This window comes from Bos mutus, chromosome 8 (assembly GCF_027580195.1).
Source record: "Bos mutus isolate GX-2022 chromosome 8, NWIPB_WYAK_1.1, whole genome shotgun sequence".
Taxonomy (NCBI): domain Eukaryota; kingdom Metazoa; phylum Chordata; class Mammalia; order Artiodactyla; family Bovidae; genus Bos; species Bos mutus.
This window is the reverse complement of record NC_091624.1, coordinates 10,198,816-10,224,822: the sequence shown is the minus strand read 5'-3', so window position 1 is coordinate 10,224,822 and position 26,007 is coordinate 10,198,816. Positions and strand designations below refer to the sequence as shown.

General features: G+C 49.6%; 1 protein-coding gene across 6 annotated transcripts in view; it reads left to right on the top strand.

Moving 5' to 3' along the window:
• RGS3 (regulator of G protein signaling 3) overlaps positions 1–26,007 on the top strand; it is a 139,513-nt gene that overhangs the window by 86,925 nt on the left and 26,581 nt on the right. The window contains exon 1 of one of the 6 annotated variants that reach the window (XM_005902473.2): positions 18,749–18,866. The exons of 4 other annotated variants lie outside the window; for them this stretch is intronic. The gene's annotated coding sequence lies outside the window, so the exon portion shown is untranslated. Of the gene's footprint in view, positions 1–18,748; positions 18,867–18,927; positions 19,067–26,007 lie in introns of those variants that run through there. One more of the 6 variants, XM_070375053.1, reaches the window with a different exon arrangement.

The window sequence follows — 26,007 nt, the reverse complement described above, 5'->3', positions numbered from 1 at the left end:
GTTAAGCCTGATCCTTGGTAGGTACTCACTAGATGTTGTAGAATTGGATTACGGTTCAAGCCTGTCACATTCTAGAATCTAGATGAGGAAACCAAGGCTCAAAAAGGGGAAGTGACCTGGCCAGGTTCGTGGGACAAGGTAGTGGCAGGCAGAGCTAGGATTTGACTCAGGTCTGCTGACTTTCTTGGCTCAGAGTGTTTTCCATTGCACTTCAGTTTTGTAAGACCAGAGCCTGGATCCCCACTTGGTCTTAAGCAATCTAGTCTGGCCAGATTCACTTCAGGGTTGTGAATGCCTCGTATCCATACTGACTCATCAGGGAAGGAGACCTGATGGGAACTGCTCCTATGGTTCTCTCTCCCGGGTTTGTGGAGCTCTCACTGAGCTCCTTGTCCTCAGAGAAAACCAGAGTAGGATTCTGAAGATCTTGGTTCAAATCCTGATTTTGCTTGTAACTCGCTGTGTGACTTTGGGCAAATTACTTCACCTCTCTGCTCATTTGTTTCTTTACCAAGAGAAACGAGGGTATTGAATGTAGGTGATCTCTAGGAATCATCTCCAAAGCCCCAGGGCTTTTTTAACAAGAGGTTAAAAGTAAAAAGAAATGAGACATTTTGGTCTTCATATTGAAACAAGTGTGTGTGAATATTTGCAAGTGTTGTTGTTGTTTAGTTGCTAAGTCATGTCCAACTCTTTTGCAACCCCATAGACTGTAACCTGCCAGGCTCCTCTGTCCATGGGATTCTCCACGTAAGAATAATGGAGTGAGATGCCATTTCCTTCTCCAGGGGAACTTTCTGACCCACTTGGCAGGTGGATTCTTTACCGTTGGGCCGCCTGGAATGCCCATGTGCAAGTGTTGTACATGGTTAATATCCATCATGTACTTGAGTCAAGTAATGTATCAGTGGATCTTATACAGGAAGAGGTCCTCATCTCAGAACTCAAATTATAAGCACAACCCTGCTTCCTCCCAACCAAAGGTGCCTCCTTCCCGGCTTACTCCTGGGAAGACAGCACAATAGCTTTCAAGCCCAGAATCTTCTCCCATTCCTTCTTTTTTCCTGCTCACTGGACTCTTGTTTTAATTTCATGTATATAAGGATACACATATGTTCTTTAATCTCTCTAACTGCTGGTCGATGACATACAGCTAACTTTCAGTGAAAGTTGTAAGAATCGGTGTGCAATGCCTGCAGTTTCTAGTGTGGTCAGAAGTCTCCTTTAGACTTCCGCAGAAGTTGCCACTAACGCACTGTCTTTAATGTGTACCTTCTTTTGCTCAAACACTACTTAGGGTAAATTTTCTCAGTGTCTTTTAAATGTTAGTGGTTTTCCATTTTGATTAAAATATATTACAGTATAGGTTTCTGCTATTTCTCCTTGTGGGAGAACATTAAGGGTTCAGTAGGCTAGCATAGGAAACTGACCACCATTTATAACACAATTTTCGATGGGAAAATGCTTTCTGAGACCCACCATCAACTCTCAGATGAACTTTAGAAATACAGCTCCACACACACCCAACAATAGAGAATGCAATATTTACTTCATGAATGACTAGAATTTTGATAGAACTACAGAATCTTTGAGTGTGGAACCGAAAAGGCTACCCTCTCCCCCAGCGGGGTTCATCAATTAACAAGCTGATTTGTAGGAACCAAGACAAGAGAGGGGTAAGAACTCCTGGCCAGCGTCATGCAGTTGGTGCTAGAGCTGGAACTAGGACCCTCCTCCCAGCACTCCTCTTTGGGGACTTTCAGGAGCCTGACAGGTTGGGGACAGGGAGGGGCACAGATTGTCTTAGAGATGCTCTTCATCTCACTCAGCTGTGTCGTCTTAGGAAAAGTAAGTCATCGCTTTGGGCTGTAATGGAAATAGTGAGAAGTGTCCCGGCTAACGGCTTGGGGAGAGGTTGTCTAGTCAATTGGCTTGTCTGTAAATTCCCCCCACGTTCTGGCTGGAGTGGAATGAATGGGGCAGCTGTGTTTTACCTGGAGCTCTGGACAGGACAGGGCTGGCGGAGATGTTCCCTGTTCTAAAAATAGCAGTGGGAACGGAGTTGAGGGGAAGGGGAGGGGGCTCCTTCGGGACCTGGGTGGGACGCCTCACCCCCTTCCTCTTCCTGCTGGGCCCCCTGCAAGGAAGCGCGCCACGGATTCAAAGCATTTAGACCTGGAAGGGTCCTGGAGCCATCAGCGCTCACAGCCCCTCCTCAAACAGAAGAAGAGGCCTGGAAGTAGGGAAAGGACTGGCCAGCCGTCCGGGGTCCAGGGAGATGGCCACAGATGGCAAGCTGTTTTCCTGCTGTGTTTACCAGGGTGGCAGCAGGCCAGGCAAGGTTTTCTCTCCCCGCCTTTGGGAGCGCGCAGGGCCTGGGAACTCCTGGGGCCGGATGTGGTCAGGCTTCCTGATTGTCGCCCAGCAGGCGAGGAGTCCCCGGTTGGTCTGCCCTGAGCCCTGACCTCAGCCAACTGGCCCGCCAGCGCCACGCCCTCCCTGCGCTGTGGTCCTCGCCCTTGCTGACCTGTCCTTGTGTTGCCCCCTAGGCTGTCTGCAGGGAGGGAGGGCCCGCACAGAACCAGTCGGAGGACAGAGGGCCTGGTTGCTTGGGACCTTCCTCTGCCCATCCCAGGAACCTACAGGAGCAGCTAAGGTGAAGGCAGAGTCTGACTGAGGGGTGGACAGGCCAGGGTTCAGATCCCAGCTCTGCTTCTCACCAGCTATGGGATTGCTGGCAGGTCACCCAGCCTCTGTCAAATGAGAGGTTCTCTCACCGGTTCTCCTGAGGACTAAGGGGAATGGTCTGTGCAAAGTGCCTGGCGTGTAGTAAGTATGTTCAGCCATCCATACCTCTGGGTTCTGCTTCCATAGACTTAACCAACCCCAAATAGGAAAAAAAAAAAAAATTCCAGAAATTTCCCAAAACCAAAAGTTGAATTTGCTGAGCTGGCAACTATTTATATAGTGTGTGTGTGTGCTAAGTCACTTCAGTTGTGTCCGACTTTGTGACCCTATGGACTGTAGCCCACCAGGCTCCTCTGTCCATGGGATTCTCCAAGTGAGAATACTTCTTCTTCAGTGGGTTGCCATGCTCTTCTCCAGGGGATCTTCCCGACCCAGGAATTGAACCTGCATCTCTTAAGTCTCCTGCATTGGCATCCAGGGTTTTTTTTTTTTTTTTTTTTTTTATTACTAGCACCACCTGGCAAGTCCCATTTACACAATATTTCCATTGCATTTAAAATGACTTACATGGCATTTACAGGGGCTACAGTACATGGGGTCACAAAAAGTCAGACACAACTGAATGAGTTTCACCTAATCACTTGGTATTTTAAGTAATCTAGAGATGATTTAAAGTATGTGGGAGGATGTGTGTAGGTTCTATGCAAATATTGATACTATGCCATTTTGTATAAGGGACTTGCATTCCTGGATTTTGGTATCAGCTGGGGTTCCATGGATACCGAGGGACAACTGTACTTAGTAATGGTAGCTGTTGTTGCTAGATCAAATGTAAATGTGTGCTTGACTCTGCAACCCCCTTCCTCGGGTCCTTCATCCACTGGGGCGTGGCAAGTGTGGGGATTTTTTGTTAAATGCAGTTGACTTTTGTTGTATTGTTACAAAAGTAATTCATGTTTACTATGAAGAAAATATTTAATACAGTTGAACCAGGAGAAGGAAATGAAGTTCACCCTTAATCCAACACCCAGGGATAACCACTGTTAACATTTTAGGGTGTATGTCTCCTGTCGGGCATTTGTATATATACACATATATCTTATTTGCAAATTAGCATTGCTAGTGCACACAATTTTCTGACTTGTTTTTTTCCCATTTAGCAGTGTAACATCAATAAATGTTCTTCTACAACATCATTTTTAGTGCCTGCAGAGTACTTCATTGTGTAGATGAAACAGGTTTTGTTTTTAAAAAATCTCCATTAGGTCTACACAGTTTAGCTTGTTGCCAATAGGTGATGGACAGGGAGGCCTGGCGTGCTGCAATTCATGGGGTCGAAAAGAGTCGGACACGACTGAGTGACTGGACTGAACTGAATACTTCATTTTTATAAAAACCTGAGATAAAAATCTGTAGATTTAGCCTCAGTATTCAGTGTACATTTCTGACCCCCTACAAATACTTGTTGATGAATGAGCGTTTTGTAAGAATAAACTGGTAGTAGAATTTCCAGGAGACAGGATATATGTCCGTAAAGACGGTTCTTGATACCTATTGCCAAATGACTCTCCAGAATGAATGTACTGATTTATAATCCCACTTCAGATCGAGCAATTAATCCTGCTTAACCCTAGACTGTTATTTTTTAACATGGGTATTCTAGCTTCCTGGGAAACCCAAGCAAATTGAGATAGTCTGGGTAGGAGACCATTCTCCCCACACAGTCACCAACAATGTGTCTTGTTACATTTCTTAGCAGGTTCCTTTCTTGGATTACTAGAGATGTTGAATATTTATATGCCTTTTTAGTTATTTTCACTGCCTCTTTTGTGAGTGGCTTGTTCAAATCTTTTGCCCGTTTTTCTGTTGGGCTGTTTATAGTTTATTAACTCACAAGAGCCCTTTATATAAGGAGGATATTTGTATGTCATCCTTTTATTTTTTATTATTTTAAAACTATAGATGTTTCTGCTTTATAGGTAGTCATGTCTGTGAACTGCTTTGTACCAGCTTTATTGAGGTATTATTCACATATCATACAGTTCATCGATTTGAAGTGTACAACTCTATGGTCTTTTGGATAGTCACAGACTGGAGCAACCATCACCATAGTCAACTTTAGGACATTTTCATTATTTCCAAAAGAAACCACACCCTTTGGTTGTCACCCACCCATTCCCCCATCTCCCCCATCCCCATGCAACCGCCCATCTGCTTTCTGTCTCCGGGGTCGCACAGAGTCAGACACGACGGAAGCGACTTAGCAGCAGCAGATTCATTCTGGACATTTCCTATGAATGGAATCATGTAGTATTAGGTCTCTCGTGACTGGCTTTCTTCATGTAGCATGAGATTTTCAAGGTTTATCTATGTTGCAGTGTGTATCAGGACTTTACTCCTCTTGATGATGGAATAACCTTCTGTTACATGGCTATACCATGTTTCATTTATTCAGTCATCTGTTGATGAAGATTTGGGTTGCTTCCACCTTTGGGCTATTATGAACAATGCTGCCACAAGTGGTTGTGTAGAAGTTTTTGTGTGGACGGGTATTTTCATTTATTTCCTGTATGTACCTTGGAGTGGAGTCCCTGGATCAGATGGTGACTCTGTGTTTAACTCTGAGGAACTGCTAGACTTTTCTGAAGTCGCGTCATGATTTTGCCTTCCTACCATCAGCATAGAAGGATTTCTCCACATCTTCTCTAACATTTCTTATTTTCCTGTTTTTTAAATCATAGCCATCCTAGTGGGTGTGAAATTGTATCTCACAGTGGTTTTGAATTGTGTTTTTCTGTGACTAGTATCATACACATAAATTAAAAAAATTTTTTTTTTGCCTTTAGTTTTGTGGTATCCATCTCAGGCTCAGGATTATACAACATTCACTTCCCCCCACATTTGAAATTTATGGTTTACTTTTCAACTTTTAGCACTTAGTCTACTTGGAATTTACTTTGGTATATAGTGTGAGCGACAGAGGATGAGATGGCTGCATGGCATCACCCACTCGATGGACGTGAGTCTGGGTGAACTCCGGGAGTTGGTGATGGAAAGGGAGGCCTGGCATGCTACAATTCATGGGGTCGCAAAGAGTCGGACACGACTGAGTGACTGAACTGAACTGAACTGGTAGTATGAGCAAGAACGGTCTTCATTTTTTCCAAGCAGCGGTGTGCTCCAAAGCTTGTACATTGTGTTAGGATAAGTATCCTCTCATTGCTCTTCTTTAAAAACTCCTGTTGTCACATATTTATCCTCAAATGAAATTCAGTGTAAGTTTGTTCAGTCCCCACCTCCTCCCTGTGTCTCCCCCAAAATCTCCTTGAGATTTTCGTTGTAATTATATTTTAAAATACACGTCAAATTTAAGATTAAAATATACACATATTAAATACACATATACATATATTAAAATATATTTTAAAATACTAAAATATATACAATAGATAGCCAGCAAGAACCTACTATATAACGCCTTACTTAATATCTTATAATAACCTAAAATGGAAAGAGGCTAAAAAAGCATATGTATATACATACACACACTCACACATGTAAAACTGAATCACTCTGCTGTATACCTGAAACTAGCACAGCATTTAAATCAATTCTATTTTAATAAAACATTTTTAAAAAGTAACATCAGAAAAAAAAAACTATCAAAAAGTTGGGTATTGAAGTATGTAAAATACTATTTTCCCATCCAAGAATCAGATTACCACTCTTTGTTTATGCAAATCTTCTTTTAAAGTTTCAAAGGAAAAGTTTTGGGGAAAAAAATGTCCATGTTGGTTTTGTACATTGGTCGTTAAACTTATTTGAAGAAATTGAATTTATTTATTTATTTATATATTACAAATGAGAATATTTATATATGTTCCTTGATGATATACTTGTATAATACTTAATACAGATAAATCCTAAACATTACTGAGCTGAGTGAAATAAAGAAAATCTCCCAATTGATAGCTACTGCTACAAGTTTGCTGTGTTCCTCCAAATATTTTTCATACACATATGTAGACATATGCTATTTTATTTTTACTAGATGGTATCATACAAAAGTTTCTGTAACTCATTTTTTAAAGATTGATGTGTGTACATGCTAAATGGCTTCAATGGTGTCCGACTCTTTTGCGACCCCATGGACTGTAGCCCACCAGGCTCCTCTGTCCATGGGATTCTCCAGGCCAGAATACTGGAGCGGGTTGCCACGTCCTCCTCCAGGGGATCTTCTCCACCCAGGGATCGAACCCAAGTCTCATTATGTCTCCTGCATTAGCAGGCGCCACCTGGGAATGTAAATCTTTCACATCAGCCTTAGGTTCTCCGTTCTTTTTTGTAGCCAATAGACCATAATTTATTTAATTGCTCCCATATTGATGTGTGCTCAGGTTGTTTCCGATGTTTTGACATTATGAGCGTTGCTGCAGTAAATATTCTGAGAATGGCCTGTACGTTACATCTTACTGCACTTCTCTGTAGGGCAGAGCACGACACACCCCCAGAGTGCTCCACAAATGCTTTTCTTCTGTTTAAATGTGTGATCTCTCCACCATTATTGCTGTTATTCCCACTGAGCGACTAACACTTTCACTTTCATAGATGAGAAAACAAAGAAACAGGGAGGTTACTACAGTTTGCCTAATAGTGAACGACGGTGACCATTTTCCTACGTAATACTGGATGTCACAGCTTTTTAATTCTTTGTTGGTATGAGAAGGGAAAATTTATATTTTATTTTGTATGCTAAGTTGCTTCAGTCGTGTCTGACTCTTTGCAACCCCTTGGACTGTAGTCCACCAGGCTCCTCTGTCCATGGGGATTCTCCAGGCAAGAATACTGGAGTGGGTTACCATGCCCTCCTCCAACGGATCTTCCCCAACCCACCGATCGAACCCGCATCTCTTATGTCTCCTACATTGGCAGGTGAATTCTTTACCACCAGTGTCATTTTAATTTGCAATTGTTTGATTATTAGTGAGGTTGGGCTTCTCTTTATTTTTATTTGTCTTTCATATTTCTTCTTCTTTGGCTCATCAGTTAATATAATTTGCCCAGTTTTCTACTTGGGCAGTTGTTTTATTTATGATATTAGAATATTAACCATGTGCTTATTATGTAGGTTACAAATATTTTTTCCAGTTTATCATTTGTCTTTTAACTTTATTTATACTCTTTTTTTTGTCATTCAGAAGTTAACATTTTTAAATAATCAAGTATTTTTGTAGTCAACTCTGTTTTTTGATCGTAGGGGGCTGTACTTGCTGAGGACTTTCCTCTCCAAAATTATAACGAATATTCTCCTATATCTTCTTCAAGTACTTTTAACCTTTTATGTTTCACCTTCATATTTTAATTCTTCTGCACTTAATCTAGTACATGGTGTCAGATGGAACTCTTATTAATTTTTTTCCCCAAGAGTTGACCAGTTTTTTCAAACCTATTTTTTAAGTTATTCTTCCTTTACTTACTTATCATAGACCAAATGTCCACACATTAGTGGCTTGATTTCTAAATTCTTGTTTCCCTCATTAATCCATCTATTCCTACAACAGTAGTATTAAATATCCCAAGGCTAACATCTCATTGGGCTTTCCTGGTGACTCAGGTGGTAAAGAATCTGCCTGCAATGCAGGAAACCCAGGTTCAATTCCTGGGTCAGGAAGATCCCCTGGGGAAGGGAATGGCTACCCACTCCAGTATTTTTGCCTGGAGACTTCCATGGACAGAAGAGCCTGGAAGGCTACAGTCCACGGGGCTGCAAAGAGTTGGACATGCCTGAGTGACTATCGCTTTCACTTTGCAACCTCTCATTATTCTTCTGTAAAATTTCCTTGGAAGTTATATGTTGTTGTATTAGTCACTCAGTCATGACCGACTCTTTGTGACCCCATGGGCTGTAGCATGCCAGGCTTCTTTGGTAATTTTACCCAAATCTTTTTCACAAACATGTTTCACTATCGAGAATGACATCAGACCTACAAGAGCGTGTCCTCATGTCCTACAACCCACGTCAGCTGACCATACTTCTCTTTGCTTTTCTTCTCCATGACTCCTAAGTATTACTGAAATCATCTGAAATTGTACTTTCTGATTGTTACTATTCTTAAACATTAGTAAAAATCTTTTACTTAAGATTGCATATAACTTCGCAGTTACATTATATGTAGTTAAATGTCTAAATGCTTCTGGCTTCATTGCTTGCTGGTCTCTTGTATCCGAGAGCATCTTATTCTTGACTTCTGGATTTTGATTCATTTTGGTTTGGAGAGCTTTCTTGGATAAATTCGTCAGAAAAGATCTGTGGGTGGCATACGTTCTTAGTCTTTATTAAGTCTGGAAATATTTGCCCTTGTGTTTGAGTCATCTTTTCCTGAGTAGGGAATTCCGTGTTAGCAGTCTTTCCCTAGAACCTGAGAGAAGGGCTCTATTGTCCCCACATTTGGTGTTGTAAGAAGTGCAGTTCTCACCTGAATCTCTGAAGTCTCTTTATGGAAGCAAGCAGGATTTCTCTCTCTACTCTTAGGAATTTAGAAACTTCATCAGATTATTTCTAGCTGTTTGTCCTCTTTTGGGTAATTTTTCCTGGTACTCACTAGGTAAGTCCTTTCAGCCGAAAGGCCCAAGTCTTTTCTTAGTTCAGGGAAATTTTCTACTAGTTTTTGGAATAATTTATTTTCTATGTTTTTAAAAAATATATTTACTTATTTTATTTTTTAATATTTATTTGTCTGCGTCTGGTCTCAGTTGCGACACGCAGGATCTTTTAGCTGTCGCATGAGAACTCTTAGTTGCAGTATGTGGAATCTAGTTCCCCGACCAGGGATTGAACCCAGGCCCCTGCATTGGCAGCCACTGGACCACCAGGGAAGTCTGTGTTTTCTATGTTTTAAAACTTTCTCTTTCTGGATTTCCTATTGCAAATAATAATAATACCACCTAATAGTTATCAGATGTCCTTTCCTTCTGCTGTAATATTAATCTGCTTAACACTGTTGTTATTATTTCCATTTTACAGATGAAGAAACAAAGGAACAGAGAGGTTAAATAGACTGTATACACGGTCTCACAGCTAGGAGGTGTAGACCATGATCCAAATCTAGGCATCTGGCTTCAGAATCTGTGCTCTTAGCTACCACACTATACTCTCTGCCTGTCAAAACCAGCCTCTGGACTTGCCCCTGACGCTGACCTCAACAGCCTTCAGTGAAAATTTGAGTGTTGGCAGAGAGGGACTCTATAAGCAGTGGGAGATAGCATAGGAATGCTAGAATGATGGAGTTGAAAGAGACCGGGTAACTGAGCACCAGAGAGGAGCCAAGATCACCAGAGGTTCTCCAGTGAATTCAGAACTGAGACTCTTCCTGTCCGTACCCTTCCCTCTGTTCAGCCCCGCTGTTTAGGTCTCATCTCTGTCCCTGGGACTACTGCATGGTAGTAGGGGAGCTTCCAGTTCCTACTCCTCTCCCTGTAGTCACCTCTCCAAACAGCAGCCAAGGTGACCCTTCCTATAGGGCAAGCCTGGTCACTGTTTCACTGCTGAATGTTTGTTGAATGACTGCATGAATGAAAAATAATTTCAGAGTAGCTCTTGTATGTCAGACACTGTGCTAAATACTGGTGACTCCGCACACGTCAGTCAAGAATCTTCCAGTTGCCAGTGACAAGAACCCAACTCAAATTAGCTTCAGCCGGAAATGGAATTTACTGGATTTAGGAGGGTAGCCTTCAGGCATAGAGGGATTCAGGACCTTGCGCAGCATCACCAGAACTGGCATTCTTCGCTCTGTCTCTGGGCTCGACCTGTTTATGTGTTGGCTCACTCCCTTAGTGAGGGCAGATAGTTGCCAGAAGTACCAGGGTGATGGCCTTGTAGTGTGATGCCCTCGATCCTTTCAACAGTATTCCTGGGTCTGAGTCTTAGTGGTTCGAGCCGGATCATGTGCCTGTCCCAGTCGCTGAAGACTATAGGATGGGACAAAGTGCTAGACCAAGGGCTGAGTCACATGGCCATCCCTGGAGTGGGAGGTGGGTCAGTTTCACGTGAGTCACCTGTTTTGAGAGTGAGGGAAGGACGGGCAGTTTCTCAGATGGTAAAGAAGGGCAATTGGAAACTGGTCAGGCAGAGTCCCAGATGTCCTTTACTTTATGGTTCATCAGCCAACAGAGTTCTCATGTCCATAGAGCTAGTTCATAGTCTGATGTGGTGGAGGACAACTGAAGGAAAGACAGACACCAACCAAGTGTGAAAAATATGTAAGGAAAAGATGACATTTATAGTAAAGGCCCAGTGCGGGTGGTCAGGAACATGAGGCAAGGGGCAGCAGAGAGGTGGAGGCAAGATCATTCTGGGGGAGGACCTCAAGGCAGACCAGTGTGCTGAAAGCATGAGGGAGGGGAACGGAGCTGGAGATGAGGACGAGGCTGGAGGAGCCTGAGAGGCTGTGTAAGGGGTCTGAGCTTTATCCCAGGGCACTGGGAGCTGTGTGTTCGACCTGTGTCATGGAAAGCTTGCAGCCTCGTTGCAGAGAATGGTGTGGACGACGGCGAGGTGAGAGGCTGGGAGCAGTGAGGAGTCTGTCGCCCTCACCTTGGGAAGAGGTGCTGGCAGGCAGCAGGGATGAAGAGAGATGAGAGCTCTGCATGGTGCGGAGGCGGGATCTGCGAGACTGGGGATTCACTGGGTGGAGAGAGAGTTTGGGAGAGGGATGACGCCCATGCGTCTGGTTTAGGCAAATAGGCAATTGGTGGTTCCATTCTCTGAGCTGGGAGCCCCAGAGAGGAAACTGCTCAGGTGACGGGATGGTGAGTCCCCTGCAGGTGTGAGTGCTGTTATAGAGGCCTGGTTAGTGAGTTCTCATAGAAACAGCATCGTTTGCACCAGGGCTTCTTAATTCACCTGCGGTGAAGAGCCTTGTACTTAGTTAAAATGTGCACTGAGTAGGATCTCTCATGCCGGTTTGACAGCGCCGAACCCAGTCCTGTACCTCTTCAATCCAACCAGTCCATGATCTTGTACTTGGATGTCACAGCCATGTCAAGTTGCTACAGAAGTTTCCAAACACTGTTGACTTTGTTGCTTATCTTATTATAAACCAGTAACAAGCAGCTCATGGACCAGTGCATTCTGCAGACTGCATGCTGGGTAGATCTGATCTCGTTCAACCCCTGTACCCATTTTAGAGATGGGGAAATTGAGGCCCAAAGAGGGGACTGGTCTTGTCCCAGGTCTTGCATTAAACAGCAGCAAAGCCAGCATTTCAGGCCAGTCTTTCAACTGCTGACCCTCTGTTTTGGTAATTTGGCTTTAGGCCTAACAGTCCAAGCAAGCGCTTAACTTGGGGGAGTCCGGGGATTAACGATATTTAGCAGCCAAAGTCTGAAGGAGGCAATGGCACCCCATTCCAGTACTCTTGCCTGGAAAATCCCATGCACGGAGGAGCCTCGTAGGCTGCAGTCCATGGGCAGTCCATACTAAGAGTCGAACACGACTGAGAGATTTCTCTTTCACTTTTCACTTTCATGCATTGGAGAAGGAAATGGCAACCCACTACAGTATTCTTGCTTGGAGAATCCCAGGGATGGGGGAGCCTGGTGGGCTGCCGTCTATGGGGTTGCACAGAGTCGGACACGACTGAAGTGACTTAACAGCAGCAGCAGCCAAGGTCACAGAGTTGGCCTCCAAGTCTGTGCCAAACACTTCCCAGGAACTCCAGTGGTCAAGATGGGCTGACCCTGGAGCTGGCACAAGCCCAGTGGGTCGAGGATTCCTCCCCAAAGCCTGAAATCCCAGGCGGACGAGTGGCTGGTTGGACTGAAGCCAGGAAAGAAGATAGTGGTGGCTTTTGGCCATCTTGTGCTGCTATAGCCACCCAAGGTCAGGCTGATGCTGCTGAGGTGACTGTCATGCATGCCCTGGGCTGGAGGCAGAAGCCGGCCAGCCGCAGTTCTAAGGACCAGCTCTGCTGGGGGACTTTGGACTCCTGGCTTTTGCTGCATGTGGGCTTCCCCCTCACTGTGGTTGGGAGATGAAGTTCCCATGAGCAAACTGGAGATTGATCTTGCTGCCTGAAGTTCCTGAGGAAGAGGCCGACAGCAAGAGCAGAGACATTTGGGGAACACGAGTCAGGGCAGGACACACAGCTTAAGAGTGTACACCTTGGCGCCATGCTGCCATTTTTGCCATTGCTTTAGCCATGTAACCTTTCTGCCTTTAGTTTTCCCATCTGTAGGATGGGAATAATTATAGCTTGTTGCTCAATAAATGTTAGTGATTATCAGCTGTTAGTCGAACCAGGCACCGTGTTAGGCCTTCATCTATTTGACCCTCAACAGCTATTTTTGCATTTTACATTACTCTCTTCACCAACCCACTCCATCAATTCTGTCCTTTGACGGATGATGAAAGTGCAAGTGAAAGTGAAGTCGTGTCCGACTCTTCAGGACCCCGTGGACTGTAGCCCACCAGGCTCCTCCATCCATGGGACTCTCCAGGCGATAGCAGCAATGACAATACAACAATAGCCATAGCTCTTATTTACTGAGCGCCAGGCATTCCACGAGCACTACCTAACTCGTTCTCCCGCAGGGCCCACTGAGGCAGGCAGTCATAGCCCCATTTTACAGATTAGGAAACCGAGGCTCAGAGACATTAAAGTGACTTGCCCAAGATGACTCACACTCAAATTTTGGGGGGCTGCAAAGTCTATACTCTTTATAAATACCACTGCTGGAACCTAATCCTTTAGGGAGGAGCTTGTGGGGCCTGGGACTGACTTTGAAGGGGAGGAGTAGACCCAGGGGGCTACTGGACACCCATCTCCAGCCTCTTTTTAGGGATGGAAGACTGAGACCCATAACAGGGAAGGGACCTGCCCTGGGTTCTGTAGACTACAGTCCAGAACTCCCTGTGGATTTGAACCTGAGGATGGATGCTTGCTTTGTCCTGCCCCAGCCCCCTATTTGCAGCATGTGCCCCCAAGAGCAAGGCAAGTGCCCCCAGAAAGAGCCAGGAGCATGCCCTTAGCAAGCGGTAGAAGTGTGTGTCCTCTGCCCTGGTGTTAGGGCCAGAGAGGCCAGAACATGGCAGAACAGTTCTTGTTTGAAGTGTTAGCACCAAGGTCACCACCCGCCCTCCGAGTCAGAGCCCAGGCACAGGCTACTTCTCTGTCTGTGCCCATAGTTCCAAGCACGTGACAAGGGTTCAATAGTTATTGAAATAATCAGTGTCTCTTGGCCCACTCTTCTGTGGGGGTGGCCTTTGTGCATGGAGACTTGTAGACCCCCAAACCAAGGCTCTGAGACCCAATGAGTTAAAGGCCCAGAACTCCCTCAGTAGGTTAGCAAATTCAGAGCTTGGACTGGAGAGGCATATACAGATATTCCACAGTTTCCCAGGGCAGCCCAGGGCCATCAGTCTCTTCTGTCACAGGTGGGAGGAGGGCAGGGTTCTGTAGAAAGTGGGGCCTCTGTGTGGGGCCCCGGCTTCCAGTACCCCCGTCACCCATAACACAGGACTGGTCCCTTCATTGTCCAGGGAATTAAAAGCCTGAGCCTCTGCTGGTGGGGACTGGGGGTGGTCTTAGTCTGTCGCCCGCTCTGGATTCCTGGGGCCCCGCCTCCCTTGGCTTGGTGCCCTGTTTCTGCCAAGTGACATCACTGTCCTCCCCACCCTGGAATAAAATCCCAGTGGACTTTGCATCAGAAGCCAGGACGGGAAAGCTCATTAAATAGCCTTCGGCAGGTACCCTCTTGTTTTTTGGGGTTTTTTTTGAGAAGGTATTGCCAAGGCCCTGTTTCCCCCAGGTGGAGGCTGTGGGGGGAAGGAAGGTGGGCGGGTTTCCATCTGCCCGAGGCTCAGGACAGGGTCTTGCAAACACAGTTCCAGATGTCCCAGGCTTAACACAGCGGAGGCAGTGAGGGAAGACAGGGAGGGAGCCGTGCTGTGGTCCGACTGCTGGGCCGCGGCTTGGCCAGGGCGTCTGGGCCGAATCCTGCTGCTGCTGCTGCTGCGCCTCCCGAGGGGCCTCCCTGGAGCCTATGGGTGCTGCCCCTCTTAAAATGGGAGGTGCACATTCACTAGCTCCCTGCTAACCCTCCCTGGTCCTAGCCCTGGAAGCTGCTGCCAGCTTGTCTGAACAGTGAGATGTTTGCCTATATGGTTGGGCTGTGTAGCCAGCACGCTTCTCGGTACATAGCCAGAGGGCTCTGTTCTGTGGGCCGCCTTGTGCAGGGCACAGTGGATTGGGTTCGATCCGTGGCTCTGTACTTACTGGTGACCTTAAACAGGTTTAATCATCTCTTTGCCTCCGTTTACCTCTCTGTAAAATGGGGATGGGCTTCCTGGGTAGCTTAGTGGTAAAGAATCTGCCCGCCAATTCAGGAGACATGGGTTCCATTCCTGGGAAGATCCCTGGAGGAGGGCATGGCAACCCAGCCTAGTATTCTTGCGTGGAGAATCCCCACGGACAGAGGAGCCTGGCGGGCTACAGTCCATGAGGTCGCAACAGAGTTGAACATGACCGAGCGCCTAAACAACAGCAGCTAACTGGGGACACTAGACATCATAGCTAATAGGGTTGTGAAGGTTTCATGAGTCAGTAATTGGGACGTGCTTTGCGCAGTGCTGACACAGCCTAAGCGTCAAATAGGTGTTTTGTTAAATAACATATGGAGATCAGTGAGTGGGGCCCAGGCTCTGAGGGCCCAGGTGCTGACCCTGTGGGCCACCTGGATCTCACTGTTCCCAAGATCCTCCTGTCCTGAACAGCACCATCATTTATGTAGGTCTGAGGGTTCCAGTGGTCATGTTTGGATGTGAGAGTTGGACCATAAAGAAAGCTGAGCGCCGAAGAATTGATGCTTTTGAACTGTGATGTTGGAGAAGACTCTTGAGAGTCCCTTGGACTGCAAGGAAATCCAACCAGTCCATCCTAAAGGAGATCAGTCCTGGGTGTTCATTGGAAGGACTGATATTGAAGCTGAAACTCCAATACTTTGGCCACCTGATGCGAAGAGCTGACTTATTTGAAAAGACCCTGATGCTGGGAAAGATTGAAGGCAGGAGAAGGGGATGACAGAGGATGACATGGTTAGATGGCATCACCGACTCAATGGACATGGGTTTGGGTAGACTCCAGGAGTTTGTGATGGACAGGGAGGCCTGGCATGCTGTGGGTCATGGGGTCACAAAGAGTCGGACACGACTGAGCAACTGAACTGAACTGAGAGGCACTGGGATGCGACAGAAGAAGCAGTGGACTGGGGGTTGGCAAGCTCTGGTCCTGGCCCTGTCACTCACTCTCTCTGTTTCCTTGGGAAAGTCACTTACCCTCTCTGAGCCTCGTATTCACTGGCTATAAAAAGGGAATAGGAATGAAAGCTCTCCAGGTGCCCTTCTGGTTTAGGTGGCCTGACTGACAGTGACTGTCTCATCCTACCCAGGCTGCACACGGGGAGGGGCCGCGTGCTCTGTGGCTCTGCGTCTGGACCTGTGGGGAGGCAGAGGGCAGTGGCCCCCTGGGCTCCCCAGGCACTAGGTGCTCTCCCAGGCTGGCCTGGCCCCCTCCTGGGCCTCAGGGCACTTTCCTGCTGTGCCCTTTCGTCGTCATCCTAGTGGTCCGGAGCACTGATGGATGCATCCTGGATCTGTTCCCAACTCAGCGCCCTGGGTTGGCAGGGCTGCTCTGACACAGTATCCAATGATGTGCTCCCTAGTCTGACTGTGCGCCCTATGTCGTTTGGCCTGGTGAGGACAGGGTCCTGGTCTGCCAGCTCTCCACCCCATCCCCATGGCCCAGCCCAGAGCCCGGCCTGTAGCTGGCGCTTGGAACTTTATGTTGATTGAGAAGTGAAGACTCAGCTGAACTCAGGGACTCCTCTCATCTCAAGGAAGACCCTATATTCAGGCTCTCCACGCTGAGAAATCCTACCCCAAGCGCCAGATATTCCCTCCTGGGAACTGTCCGTCGCCCATTAGAACTGGCCATCTCCTAAGACTCACCTCCTTGGTTTTCCTGGACAGGAGTGGGCCCTGCTTCCCAGGAACCTGGCAAATGATAGTTTTCCAATCTGGAAGTTTCCTGGGCTGTGCAAGGACTGCCTTGGCTCAGCCCCCAGGGACAAGACGAAGTGTTGATGGGGGAGTGTAAGTGCCCAGCTCAGATGAGGGCTGTTCTGAGTTGACCCTAATAAAGGATGTTTTCTTATGTCAGCATGCATGAGTATGCTGTATATGTGAGAGAGACAGGACTAGAGAGTGGGAGACGGGCAGGGAGGCAGGCAGAGGCAGACATTCAGGGGCGCTGAGACTCATTTAGGGGGAGCAAGAGGCAGAGGGAGAGCGCTCTGGCCCAGGCTGGCTGTGGCGGAAAAGAGGACGGGGCTCCTGCCCTGTGTTTTCTGGGCTGACATCCAGGGAGCTGGCCACGAGGGTGGTAAGCATGCTCAGGTTGGAACTAGCTATGGAACAGACATCCCTGACCAGAGCCTCAGGCACAGTCCGTGGTGTGTTTGAGGACATCAGACAAGCGTCTGCAGCAGCCGTAGCCTCACCATCAAATAGCTTTGTGCTGGCAAGGCAGCTTCCTGCAGTGGTTCCGAGTGGGCATCCTGGAGTTGGATCTGTGCTGTGCTTAGGCACTCAGTCCTGTCCGACTCTTTGTGAACCCCACAGACCATAGCCGGTCAGGCTCCTCTGTCTGTGGAATTCTCCAGGCAAGAATACTGGTGTGGGTAGCCATTCCCTTCACCAGGGGACCTTTCCAACCCAGGGATTGAACCAAGGTCTCTTATGTCTCCTGCATTGGCAGATGGGTTCTTTACCACTAGCGCCACCTGGGAAGCTCCTGCAAATCCTACTGGTCTTCAAACAACAAGCTGTGGGCAGCTTCCACTGCCATTCCCCACCTCGGGTCCTTTGTAAATAGGGTAATACTAGCACCTGCCTCACGAGGTGTCAATCAGGATTAAATGAATTAATGAAGGCCAGACTCTCAGAAGAGTGCCTGCCCCACAATCACTGAATCCTCTAATAACCCCACAAGTGGGCAGGTCAAAGGCTGTCAGTCCCATTTTACAGATGAGGAGACCCAGGCTCAGAGATGGGTAGGGACTTGCTCAGTGATGTCCGGACAGCCAGGGCTGGAGCTGGAACCTGAACAGGGGACCCTCGCCTGCTGCCCCCCCATCCTCCCACTCACATGGTCCCTCTGATAGGGACATCTCCTTCACTTGTGATCCTTACTCTTGGGCTATTGTAACATGCCCCTTTCAGCCCCCGTACTCGGGGGAAGGAAGCCCCAAGCTCTCTGTCCACCTCTGATTGCCCAGACACGGCACACAAAAGTGCTAAATAAAAACATGTGTGTTGGCTGCGCTGATGGTTCGGTCGGTCGGAGGTGACTGAAGCAGCCACTCCCCCGCAGCGGGGGCTGTGGCATTCTTGGAGTCAGTGCGTTTTGGCTGCTGGACCCTGGGTTAAACTGCAGCCGCCCACTGGGATGAGAGGCGGGTTGGGGTAGGGGTGGGGGTGTGCCTGGAAAGCCTCGGTGATTGGCTCTGTCCTGCCCCTGCTGGGGGAGCCCAGAGCTGCGGCCAGTGGGTTGGGATGCCCCAGCTGGGGGAGCCTTCAGGATGTGTGTGGGGGTGCAGTCGGCTTGGGATCCTCAGTGCCCACGGGATTGCCACCGTGAAAAGTGGACACCTCTCTCTCCAGAGCAGCACTCCGGGGGTCCGGGGTGGGGCAGCCCCAGTCCTGGGGACGGGCGCGGCTGGGGAGTCAAGGCTGGTGCATGTGAGCCTGTCACCCAGGGAGCCGCTGGGCCCCTTGCCGGCTGAAGGACGGGGTGGTGGAGGACTCTTCCTCAAGACATCCCGGACTCCTGCTCAGATGAAAGTGTCTTGGGAAATTACAGAGTTTTCTGTTTGATGGAAGAAAGAAATTCAGCTTCTCTCTAGAGTGGCGGCAGCGGGCTGGACCGGGTGTGTGTTTGGGAAGGGCGCTGGAGGAGGAGGGGGAGGAAGAGGAGGAGGGCAGAGAGGAGGAGGAGGAAGAGGAGGAGGAGGGACAAGTGATGCAAGGGTTTTGAAAACGGCTACCTAGATGTGCGAGGTGGAACCTGGTCATTTGGTTCTGCTTTTCCCAGCAGGTATCGCTCCCCTGGGGAACTTGGGTAAGTCCATAAATAGCCCTGCTGACACAAAGGAGCTCTGTCTGGGGAAGGCGGCTGCTTGACACGGCCGCCGGGAGCTGCCACAGTCACGGCCGCCCGGCCGCCTGCCCGCCTGCGGGAGGAGCCAGGCGGAGAGCCGGGCGGGCGGGCTGGCAGGAACAGCAGCCAGGAGTCCCCAGGTCCCTGCTGGAGTGTGCTGGGTAGGTGCCTGGGTGCCAGGGTGCGTGTGCGGTGGGCTGGGGGCTCTTGTCCAGGCCACCCTGTGCCCCTGTTTCTATTGTTTCTTCCCCAGGGCAGCCATTGAGAGGCATGTTGCAACCAAACCATGTTATGTTCTGCTCTGAGATAGCTCTGTGTGTGTGTGTCTGTCTGTCTGTCTCGGCGGGTGGGGACCCTGCAGGGCTGGGGCGTGCTTGCACTGTGTGCTGCTACCACTTCTACACTGGTCAGCCGGCTTTTCTTGCCGAGAGAAAGGAATGTTTGGTGATCAGAAGTCCGGACGCTGAGTGGGGAGGGAGCTCTCAGCCCATGGTGCTGACCACCCACCAGGCACAAGGATGGCTGTTCTTGCCTTCCATGAGGGGAAGGAAGTGGTGCTCTCGGGGGGCTGGTCTGGGTAGAGGGCTGCGGTGGCTGATCCCTGAGGTGTCTGCTGAAATGTCCACTGAAAGTCCAGGCAGAGATAGAGATGCTCTGCCTCCTGAGCCCCTTGGGGAAGGTCTTGCACCTGCTCCTTTGGCTTCTCGCTGAGACCTGTGAGGAAGGGTGTTGTTGTTAGGGTCCGGCTCACCCCGCAGAGTTAGGTGCTGTGAGCAGAGGCCGATTCTGTTGTCCACGTGTAGAGAGCCTGCATCTCTCCTCTTGTCCTGAGGTGTCCGAGAAGAATCCTCCTGCCCTGGGAGCTCAGGGCCGAGGAGAGCCAGGTGCAGAGAGTGGAGGGGCTATGCCTCAGTTCACACAGCAGGTCTCTGGCCAGGACCAGGTTGGAGGATGTCTGCCTCCTGGAACAGCAAGGACCGGGTATGTGGGTGTCATCACCCCGACCCCAGCGATGACATTCAGTCTGGAGTCTGCCACTCCTGGCTTGAGATGCCTAGCTAAGTCTGGAGCCACTAGATCCCTCACCAAGAGCTCGCCACATCGTTCCGCCGCCCTCAGGCCTAACAGCTGGGACTATCGGACTCCCCTGTCCTCACGGCTGGAGTGGGTCTGTCTCCTGGAAGGAGGGAGCCGCAGTGCCTGGCCTGCCAGTGCCCATGGGATCCCAGCCAGGGCACTGCGGCCACAGTCAAAGTTTCCACCAGGGCCCCTTGAGTCCTCCACACCCAGCGAAGGGGCACCTCCCCTCTTCCCCAGCCCTAGCACGTGGCAAGGCTTAGCCCAGGGCGGGCCCTTTGGGGAGCCAAGTTCCACAGCAGGGCCCACTCCTGGCCCAGCCTGGCATCTGCTGTACCCGGGGGTAGGGGGCTGGTGAAGATGGAGGCAGCTGAGGTGAGTGGCCCCACTGTGGGGAGTGTCACCGGGGCTTTGAACCGGAGATGGTCGAGGGGGCTTTTGATCATCAGTGTCTGGTGTTAGTGAAACCACCCCACTTCCTTGCTTTCTTGCCTTTGCACGTGCTGTCCCCACTGCCCGGAAAGCCCGTCTCTTCTCTTCCCTTCTCTCCAGGTCTTAATCCTACCCAGCCTTCCCTAGCTAGAGCAAACATTGCAGTTGGAATATGTCCAGTGGTGGTGGTACCCACTGTGATTGCTTCATGTCTTATGAACGTGGGGTTTGAGCCTGATTCATCCTTTGGTCCCAAGGGTCCAGCCTGGGGCTCCGGGTGTGATAGGAAAGGGCTCAGGTGGGTTTCCTTGAGGACAGGCTCTGATGTCCAAGTCAGCTCTTCCTCTTCATCTCCTAGCTCTGCCTGGCAGACAGTGGGCGCTACCAATTTGGGCTCCGATGGGGAGTCCCTTTGGAGGGGCCCTCATTTCTTCACGTCGGGATGGCTCCCATAGGGCCAAGGGTTGGGGGATGGGATTTGATAGGCGATGAGGCAGGGAAAACCTTGGCTTCAGCCTGGTTGAGCCCACAGTGAAAGCCCACTCAGGGATCAGGCTGGGCTGGCCTGGGCTGGGCTGGGTGGTGTGGTGTCTACACTATGGCCTGGGCCATGGAGGGTGGAAGGGACAAGCCCCAGCTGGTTTGAATGCAGTACTTCTGGTCTTTCCCACAGACTATGGCAGCTTAGAGCTCAGATTGGGCCCCACCGGGACAGTGCCAACCAGGGAGGTGGATCGGAGGGTTGAGGGGTGGTGTGTGGTTCTCAACCAGTGGTCTGCCTGGTTCCCCAAAAGAGATACAGCTAAGGAGGGAGTGCTCACGCTCCGCTAGGTTCCTGGGGAACCTAGGGGACCCTGAAAGCCACTTCCCGTTTGGTCTCCCAAGGCCCCAGAATAACTGAGTGTGTTTACTTTCTGGCCAGATGCAGGCCTGAGGCAGACGAAGAAGAACTTGCCTGAGGTTCCATGCAACTCAGTGGCACAGTGGGGACAAGAACCCAGGTCTGTGGGTCCCCCACCCAGCTTTCTCTCCATGACACCAGCTGCATGACTCAGAGCACCTGGCTTTCATCTTGGTGCTCACTTTTGGGGGATCCCCTTAGTGACGCATTCCTTTCCAGGACCCCCACATTACTGGCTTTTCCCTTTGGAAAAGCAGTGTATATGGTAGAGAAAGCCCTGGCCCGGCCAACAGACTGGAGACCGAGGCGCAGTCTGGTCCCTGCTGGCTGGATCATCTCAGGCCAATCTCCTTTTTTCTCTGGCTCAGTTTCCCTTTTGGAGCAACCAGGGACCGCACCAGGTAGTGCCAGGCCCCTTCCTGCTATCCAGAGACTCTTCCATTCCCTGCCCACCCTCTCCTCTTCCTGGGTCCTGAGAGTCATCAGTCAAGGCCAGGGTTGGGCTTCTCGGGGAAGCGGCCCCCAACCTGTTCCTCAGGCCCTTCTGATCAGAAGCCTTCTCCTTCAAGCTGGATCCTGGGCTGAGGCAGGGAGGTTTGTTGTTGTTTGTGGAGCCAGGCCGTTTCCAAGATGTCACTGCTCAGGGAAAACCGTCATTCCTCCCAGGGATAAACAGGCTGCTTATGGCTCAGCCCGCTAAGCCTGGAGAGGTTGGAGCCGCTCACAGCAGGCCAGCCAGGCTCAGCCCCAGGGAGCCACCACCTTTGCCTGCACAACCAGCTGGGTGGGGGCAGGACTGGGGGAGAGGCGGGCTGGAGCCACGAGCCGCTTGAGAGATTGGAGCTTCCAGGCATGGAGGAGAGGGAAAGGGGTCCCAGGAGACTGTTCCTCTGGCGAGGGGCCTAGGTCATGGCCTCAGATGTGTGGAGAGCTGCCAGGTGTGCCCTCTGCTCCAGAGGGCCCAGGCTTCTCCCCTCCCCCTCTACCGTGGGCTGGCCTGCCCGCACCTGGCACTGGGGCTCGGGCTGAAAAACTGTCAGCGGCTCCCAACTTAGAAAGGTGAGAGGGGGTGGTGGTGAGTTATTTGGAACCAGGCGCACCCTCCCCCACATAGCCCCTGCTCTCTGTGGTATCATTGGTTACCTCTTGGTGGGGTTGATGTTGCTAAGTTGTGTCCGACTCTTTGTGACCCTATAGACTGTAGCTAGCCCATCAGGCTCCTGCCTCCATGGGATTTTCCAGGCAATAATATGGGAGTGGGTTGCCTCTTGGTGGGATTAGCCTCAGGCTAATAGCAGAACTCCGATAACTCCTGGCAGGGTGGCAGAGGGTAGGGGGCAGGGGAGAGGCAGAGGAAGAGCTAGGCAGAACCTCTGGGAGCCAGGTGGCTGGCCACAACCTTGAAAAAAAAGGCTGGAGTCCACCGCACAGAGGAACATGGAATGGAAGATGGTGTGTCTATCCCACTCCTCAGGTTAATGGTTTTAACTGTGTCCACGCAGAGTTCTGAAACCTCCGGTACTCAGACCTCAATTCATGAAGTTCCTCGTTGATTCAAATAGAGGCTCTGTAATTACATTCTCTGCCCCCACCCTCCGTCCCTTCCCTCCGCACGTGTCAGATGCCTACGATGTACCATGCACTGGCCAAGGGCTGGAGCTATAGTTCCAGTCTTCAGTCTAGTGCTGGGGATGGGTATGTAATGGATGGTAATAAGACAGCTTCAGTGGGGAGGCCTGGGGAGGGGAAACCCTGGGGAAGCTTCCTACCCAGCCCGGGAGCCCCAGCGATGCTTCCTGCAGGAGGTGAGACTGAATCTGGGTGCACATCTGGATGTCCATCGAAGGAGTGGGTCTTCATCCCAGTGTGCCCACCCCTCCAGGGAGGAGAGATGATTTCTAACCCAGCCATAGGAATCACCTCTATGTCTCTACTCTGGCTTATCTCAAGGAGGCTGTATAATGTTGTGTGCAGGTGCCTGGGCTCAGGACTCCCCACTTTGCAGTGGGGCAAGACCCAGAGCCTCTCGGTGCCTGCGTTTCGTTAGGCAAGGGCTCAGCCTCGCTGGGGTAATGAGATGATGTGTGTGGAGGGAGGGCTCGTGCACGCTGGCACTGAGTCATGGGGGCCATGGGGGGTCCCCTGGCACCTTCCTTTACTGGTGGCTGTTGTTGGATGAGATGCTGTGGGTGGAGTGAGGTGCTCGGCACGGGACCTGGCACAGAACGGGCAGTTGCTGAACGGAAGGTGGTACAGCAGCTTTTGGAGGGAGGACAGGGAGGAATCACTTGGAAGGTGCCATCAGACCCCGGGATGAGGGCTTTTATTTGCTCTCTAAATAAACTTTAAGTTGCAACGTTAAATTACGTCTTTCGTTTCAAGGATGGAAGTATGTCGCTGATGAATTATCACAAGGTGAACAAACTCCCCAGGTCAAGAAACAGAACATTCTAGTACCCTGGAAACCTCCCCCACCCCCTAGCTGCCACCCACCTCCGTCCCTACCACCTCAAAGAGTGCTCCTGTCCTGACTTCTCTCGTTGAGTGGTGTTGCCTGTTTTGAATTTTGTATCCGTGGAATCCTTGATTGTGTGTTCTTTTATGCTGACTTCTTTGGAGCAGCATTTTGATGGTGAAATCTGTGTGTTATTGGACGCAGTCTTATTTTGTTCACCCCCATTGCTGGGTGGTATTTCATTGTGTGACTATATCCATTCTACCATCGGCAGACTTTTGGGTTGTTGCCCGTTGACGGTCATCATGAACGGTCTTGTTACGGATATTCTCATGCATGTCTTTTGGTACACTATAATATACTTTTCTGTTGGGCAAATACCTAAGGTTTACAATTGCTGAGTCATAAAGTTATATATAATTAGCTTTAGTAGATTCCATTGTATAATTTTCTAAAGTGTAACACCAGTACACCCTCTTCAAACAAACGTAGGAGAACACCTGTTGCTCCAGGAGTCCTTACCAACAGACTTGACAATAGCTATTGTGATATCTCACTGTGGCTTTCATTTGCATTTCCTTGGTGACTAATGAGGTTTAGCACCCTTTCATATGTTGATTGTCCATTTGAATAATCTTTTTGGAAAGTTCCTGTTCAAATCTTTTCTCCAGTTTTCTGTTGGATCCTCTGTCTTTTTTCTTATTAATTTGAAGGAGCTTAAAAAATATTCTGGATATGTGTTCATTGTTGGACATGCACATTACGAATATCTCCTCCCACTCAGAGGCTTGCCTTTTCACTCTTTTCAGGGTGTCTTCTGAAGAATAGAAGTTCTTCATTTTAGTGGTCCAACCTGTCAATCTTTGTCTCTATGGAAAATATTTATTGAATCCTGTTTCTTTGCCTGTTACAAGGTTTTGGATATATTTTCCAATATTATCTTCTGGATGTTTTATGTTTCATATTTAGCTTTAAAATCCACTCGAAATAGATTCTTAGGGTGGAGACTGAGGTCAAGACTCATTTTCTCTGGGTGGATATCCAATTTATTCAAAAGATCATCCTTTCTCACTGTCGGTCACCATCATCTTTGCCAGAAATCAAGGGCAATGCATGTGTGGCTAAGCTGTTTTGAAAGATAAGTAGGAGTTCTCAGGTGGACAGAGAAGGGGAGGAAGTGCAGTGAGCACAGGTTTAGAGATGCCTGAGAGGAGACTGTGTTTGGGAAACTACCAATAGTTCAGCCCGGCTGGAGGGAAGAGGGAAGGTGGGTTGGCAGGGACAGAACACGCAGGGGAGGGAGCTGGACTGTCCCAGAGGGAAGGGGAGGGTTAAGCAGCATGCGGAGTGTACTCAGGATCCCCAGGAAAGGAGGGTGAGTTTGGAGCAGACGGTCAACCCAGACAAACCCAGCCTTGAAATCAGCTCCAGCAGAGACACAGGGTGTCTGCTTTGGGGAGGCAGTGGCGGAGGTAGCGGGCGGAGGTGCCTGGGGCCTTGGAGGGTGACTTTTGACTGCAGGTTTGCAGCTGAGTCCCATAGCCAGATAAACCTTCACGTGTTCTCCCCCACCCCTACCCCAGTCCCCCACCCGGATGCCCCCAGCACTGCAGGCACTGAAGGAGGAGTATTTTAGGGACTGGGACAGACAGACAAGGGTAGGGATGGGTCTCTGGAAAGGGGGCGTTTTCTACTCTTTCGGCGCTCGATGCACCCACCAGGATCCTGGCCTGGCCCTGGGCCCTGAGTACACACCCTCCCAGGCTGGCTGAGATTCAGAGCTGGACAGATCCCCTCTGGGAGAGGGTGGCCTGGAGAGGAGAGTCACTTGACCTGGGGCCATGCAGTGAGCCAGACTGACCTAGCCAAAGGGAAGCTGAGCACAGGCTTGGCTACCCCCAGCCTCCAGGGCCTTTCGGATAGCCTCAATCTTCTTCCCTGAAATGTACAGATAATAGCTCCGTGGGGCTGCAGTCAGAATATGTCAAGTGCCTTCTCCTGGAGTGGGAAGCGGGGGAGGGGACAGGTGATGATGGTGATGAAAGAAGGAGATATGATTACCTCCCTGCAACTGCAAGTGTTTATTGAGCACTACTGGGCTTCTCAGGCAGCGCTAGTGGTAAAGGACATGCTTGCCAGTGCAGGAGAAGTAAGAGATGTGGGTTTGATCCCTGGGTTGGGAAGATCCCCTGGAGGAAGGCAGGGCAAACCACTCCAGTATTCTTGCCTGGAGAATC